We start from the raw sequence: 6,237 nt of genomic DNA, 5'->3' as shown, positions 1-6,237 counted from the left end.
GAAACTAATATTTGTTATCAGTCACCGATCCAGGCCCTTTACACCTATTAGCTAGTTTGACTGTCCCCCCCCGAACCTCCCCCATGATATGAGTGCCAAATTTGTAGATAAGAGAGTGTGGTGTTTCCAGATTGCTTGCAGGTATTAGATTTGAGGGTGAAGTTCACACTGCCCTGGCTATTGAGGGAAGGCCTTGGCTCTTCTCCCCCATCCCCCAAGTGCTCTCATGCTCCTGTACAGACAGGTTGGAGGTTCCAGGGCTTAGATCTTGGCCGGAAATCTTGACCAAAGGCCATAATTTATGCACCAGTGGGTGCAGGAGCTGAGGCCTGAGACACTGACTGGAAGACTTAACCAGAAGCCACACAGATGCTTAATAAATCCCTATGGCTTAAACTGCTTGTTACGAATGGCTAGCTGATAATAAGGATATTAGTCCTGTTACTATTTTTACTCATTTTATTTTACTTTATTTGAGACAAGGCCTTGCATAGCCCTGGTTGGCTTGGAATTCTTCCTGTAGACTAGGATGTCCCTCTGGAGTGTGGGGATTACAGGTATACACATAATCCCAAATACTGGTCATCCAGTGAAATTTTTAATTTTTTTCAAAGCCTATTTTTGAGACAGGGTTTCTCTGTGTAGCCCTGGCTCTCTTGGAACGCAGGATTAAAGGCATGTGCCACCACTGCCCAGCCTTCAAAGCCTTTTTTTTTTTTTTTTTTTTTTTGAGACAGGGTTTCTCTGTGTAGCCTTGGCTGTCCTGGAACTCACTCTGTAGACCAGGCTGGCCTCGAACTCAGAAATCCGCCTGCCTCTGCCTCCCGAGTGCTGGGATTAAAGGCGTGAGCCACCACGCCTGGCCCAAAGCCTATTTTTAATGATGGTTCTTAAATGCTTTAACCTCTCTTTTAACCCACTACCCACCAGAAGTAGTGGGAAAGAAAGGAAGTGGACCTGTTTAGAAAGGTTCTTTGGAGCAACTCCATCTGTGTTGTCTGGAAATCGGCAGTTCAGTTCACAGGTCAGCAGTGGCAGCTTGATCCACTCGCAAACACTTCACGGATACAGAACAGTCCAGTTCGGTAGAGTCAGGATAGCAAACACGAATCAGCAATGGTGGCACTGCCTAGCAGAGACAGCCAGGCCTCAGCCTTGGCACAAGTCAGCAGGAGGGACAGGAGGGGACACCAGAAGTTCTCATCTGTGCCTCTCTCAGAGATGGGAAGACTCAGAGACCACCAAGCATTGCACAGGTAGCTTTATAAGCTAACTCCTCCTTTGTCCTTGTCTGTGAAGTCCTATTTATATGCCCTCCAAACATTACATGCCTGCCACGTGTCTTGTCTCAGCACATGTGTCTGTCTCAACTGACATCACTCCGCCAATCATCCTGAGTCCCGGGAAGCTGCAAGAAACTGCAGCATGGGCCAGAGAGATGGCTCAGTGGTTAAGAGCAGTAACTGTTCTTCCAGAGGTCCGGAGTTCAATTCCCAGCAACCACATGGTGGCTCACAACCATCTGCAGTGGAGTCTGATGCCCTCCTCTGGTGTGTCTGAAGAGAGCAATGATGAATATATAAAATAAATAAGTAAATCTTAACTGAAGAGGAAGGAGAAACTGCAGCACACCATCAGAAGTGGTTTTGGTGCGTTTCTCTCTGTGGAGTTCCGACAAATGGAGCTCAACTCTGTGATGTAAGGCGGACCAATACATGTGTGTTGTGATGTAAGGAGGACCAATACATGTGTGTTGTTAGCAAAGAATCCTTCGTCACGTGCACTTTCACATGCTTGCTTTAGCAGAACATCCTTTTATCTGTGTCTGCTTCAGGAAAATGTTCCCTCACAAGCCTTTCTTAGCCTTCACCTGTGTCCACTTCAGCAAATGTTTCTTCATTTGTTTGCCTCAGAGAAACACCATCCAACACAACTGACTTTCCAAAGAACCCTTAAGTTTCCACTTCAATCCAGCTTCACCAATTGTCAGCAAATAGCCATTTTATATTTTCTCCTAAAGTCTCTTATCTTCTGCTCCATTTGTGTGTGTGTGTGTGTGTTTGTGTGTGTGTGTCCAGTAGAAGATAGAGTTTTTTGAGACAGGGTTTCTCTGTGTAGCCTTGGCTGTCCTGGAACTCACTTTGTAGACCAGGCTGGCCTCGAACTCAGATATCTCGAAAAACCAAAAAAAGAAAAAAAGAAAAAAAGGATAGATGTTCTCCCATTTACATACTGTACGAAGGCAAGTAGTGAGACAGATCTCTAGTGTTAAGGGCCATGGCCCTGAGGTCCCTTGGGTAGACAGTTACCAGAGGAATGTGAAGGGACTTCTGGATGCTCGTGACCTCATTCAAGATCTATATGTTCACGTGATAAAAAATCCATTTTTCTCACCGGGCAGTGCTGTGGATGGCCCTCGTTCTGTTTGTATCTTGATGCTAATTTTGCTTCCCCAGGAGGGGCTGCCTGGGGTGAGGAGTGGATCACAGACCCAGGTGACTCTCTGTGAGCCTTCTCCCCATTCTAACTTGTAAAATAAAGGCTAGAGCTGACGGTTGAGCAGTGGAAGGGAAGGTGGAGCTGAAAAGTTTTGGGGAGAACGAGGAGAGGAGGAGGTGGAAGGAAAATGGAGCAAAAATCACTTGGCCTGTAGAAACCGCAATAAGCTATAAGGGATCTCCTAGCTGGGGAATATAGTAGTGGTAGATCTGCCCAATCTAGGCACACAGCCTGTACATATTAATTGAGTTGTGTTTTCATTGCGCAGGCTTATTTGGGTTGGAGATTTACTGCATCAGGGCAGTGGTGACACACACCTTTAATCCCAGCACTCAGGAGGCAGAGGCAGGTGGTTCTCTGAGTTCGAGGCCAGCCTGGTCTACAGAGCGAGTTCCTGAGCTACCAGGACGACAGAGAAACCCTGTCTCGACAACAACGAAAATTCATTTCACTCACTGTACACCTGGAGATGCACAGTGCAGTTTTCTGTCCTACCCCACAACACGCTTTACCACAGAATCCCAGACCCCTGAATACAATCTTCCTTCCTTTCTGTTTTTTGCGGGGGTGGGGTGGGTGGGCAGGGCTTCTCTATATAGCCCTGGCTGTCCCAAACCATCTTTGTAGACTGGCTGGCCTTGAACTCAACAAAGATTTCCCTGCCCCTGTCTGGGATTAAAAGCACACACCACCACTGCTTATCCTGAGTATAATATTTCAATGAACATTTTGTGGTGAGTATTCTGAGACAGGGTCTCACGTAGCCCAAGCCAATCTGAAACTCGTTCGGTAGCTGAAGATGAATTTGGACCTCTAGCTCCTCTTACCCCCTCCACCTCCCCAATGCCAGGATTACAGGATTACATATGCTCTGCCACACCCAGTCTCGGTACACAGCACTGGAGATGGAATCCCAGGTTTCACCTGTGATAGGTTAGCGTCTACCCGCTAAGCCCCATCCCCGGCAGGATGTGTTCTCTAATCTCCTGTAACATAAATCCTTCAGCGGTGAGGCTTGTGATGAGGGCACTGAGCGGAATCTGGAGCGCAGGAGCGAGTTTGCTATAAGCCTCGGGATTTGTTCTCCTAAATCGCAGGCAGTCTCGCTAGACTGTGATACATAACCAGCCCGCCGGCAATGGAATCTCCAGCCTGATGTTAATTAACCTGCTGCTGTAAATTGGATGTGTTCACGTCTTTTTCTGTAGAAAAGCCTTAGTTACTTCTGACAGGTCTGAGCCGAGCACAGCATGAAGCCCGATTCCTGGGCAGACATCTTATAGAAAGGGCAGGCAAGTGATGTCTGCACACAGAGCTTCTGGCAGGGATGGAGGCCTCTGTGCTCTCACCTGTCTCTCACAGGGGTCTAGGAGGTACCTTTCTTTCCACCCCTTCCCACCCCTCCTCTTCTGTTTTTTCCTTTTTTAATTTATGAGGAGGTATGTGTCCCTGTATGCACATAACGTGCACGTAGAGACCAGAGGGCAACATCACCCGTCTTCCTCTGTTCCTGCCTGCATTTATTTACTTACTCGTTTGTCTGTTTTTGAGACATGGTTCCTCACCGAACTGAAGCACACCCATTTGCCCGGAGTGACTGACCAGTGAGATCTGGGGATCTGCCTGTTCCTACCCAGTCACTCCAATGCTGGGCTTACAGATTGTCCCTACTTTGTCACTCCCAATGCTCCGCTTATGGACTGTCCCTATTCCATCACTTCAATGCTGGGCTTACAGACATTCACCGTTGCCCCCAGCTTTATGTGGGCGTTGGGGATTTGAACTCAAGGCTTCATGCCCGTGCAGTAAATACTTTACTCAACAAGCTATCTCCCCAGCCCCATCTGTCCTATGAGGGAAACCTCTCTGTGACACCAACTGTCTCAGCGGGCAGATAGTCCCCCCTACACTGTCTCCCAGCTTGGCATTGGTACTCATGAAGGTCAAAGTGGGGACGTGGGATATGGCCTTCTGCTGAGAGTCCCACGTCACGTACCCTGCAAGTTTAATGTTCTATACGGGAGAACCTTTCATCCAGAGCACATGAAACAGCAGCCGTGTTCTGGATAAGCTTTGATCTGCTCGGAAGCAGAAATGAAAAGACAGAGGGGTGCTGGGCAGGCCACGGGACCCATGCCCGCTCTACCTTCCTGCTGTGGGCATCTCTGTCTCTGCACAGTCCTCTCCCTCCATGCACACAGACACCAGACTTTTGGTAAAGTATATAATCTTCCTTAGCAGCGTCGTTTAACCTTCTCCCATAGGATGTGAGGAGAAAAGCTGATGCTGATGTAACTGGAAGAGGCGAGAGTGAGAAAAGAGCCTCTGAGTGCATTCGTCCTGTCCTTTCTGGCTAGCATCCCTTGGCACCGGCTCATCACCTCACTGCTCTGTCTCCTCCTGGAGGAGATGGACACATTTTTCCCAAAGCAGCAATGTCCTCTAACCATAGCCCATTTCAGGAATGCTATCTGATCTGTGAACGCCAGCAGAGCTGGAGGGTGGAGGGTGGTGGGGCTGGTTGCTGCCACTCCTGACAGAGCAAGGCTGAGGCCAGACCCCTTGACTGGGTTACCATCAGAACACAGAGGACAGAGAGTGCCATTTCCATGGGGACAGAGATAGGAAGCATCACTGTCGTGCCTGGGCCAAGAGGGACAGAAACATGACGGGCAGTGACACAGGGAGACGTCAGGTGGAGACATTGGGTCAGCCATGTGTGGTTTGTGCTGTTGGGTTTCTGCTGCTCTGTAGTGACAACTCACAGAGTAAACACAACTGTGCTACCTACTGCAAAGTCACACAGACACACAGAGGCTCTTGGTCCCAGTTTAGTGGTCTTAGGACAATGTCCAAGCTCCTTGGCTGGGCACAGAACATTCTTCACTATCCATCTCAGCGTGTCTCTGTCCCCTGTCTTTCCCTTTAGGGTCCAACAATACAGGGGTCGCTTGCCATGACCCCAGTCACCTCACTCATCCCAATGGTCTGATCTAACTCTACAAGTCTCCATTCATACTGGAGGCACAGGAAGCCTTCCCTGGCTTTTTCTAGAATGGACCAGAATCTCTTCTTCTCTCCCCCTGTAGCAGGTGAGTTCTTTAAGAAGGGGGGCTGTAGTGTTTGAACCTAGCTTCCCCAGCACCTAACACAAAGCCTTCTGGGTCCCCAGTCCTTGTCTGAAAGTCTTCTGGGAATGTAAGCCTTCAGTAGCTTTTCTCTGCTAAAACATGATGAAGTGGCATCCATCTCTTGTCCCAAGTCTCCCCAAGCTGAGCCTCCAGCCCAGAGGTGGTGACATTGTACTTTTGTGCTAATTATCCATTTCCCCCTACATCTCTGATGCTTTGCCTCAACCCCATTTTATTTTCTTGAAACAGAGTTTCAAGTAGCCCATGCAGACCTCAGATTGCATACTTAGTGGAGGGTGACTTTGAACATCTGATCCTCCAGCTTCTACCTCTGCAGTGCCAAGCATACAGGCATTGCCACAACTGCTCTCTGTGGCTCTGATGGTGGAATCCAGAACTGGTGCTCATAGGTTGTCTTGTTAGGGTTTTACTGCTCTGAACAGACTCCATGACCAAGACAACTCTTACCAAGACAACGTGTAATTGGGGCTGGCTTACAGGTTCAGAGATTCAGTCCATTATTGTCAAGACAGCATCCAGGCAGGCACAGTACAGGCAGAGCTGAGAATTCAATATCTTCAACCAAAGGCTGCTAGTGGAAGACTGG

The sequence above is a fragment of the Mus caroli genome, unplaced genomic scaffold (assembly GCF_978045245.1).
Source record: "Mus caroli unplaced genomic scaffold, Mus_caroli_1 scaffold_6, whole genome shotgun sequence".
In the NCBI taxonomy this organism is placed as follows: Eukaryota; Metazoa; Chordata; class Mammalia; order Rodentia; family Muridae; genus Mus; species Mus caroli.
This window is presented reverse-complemented; position numbering follows the sequence as displayed.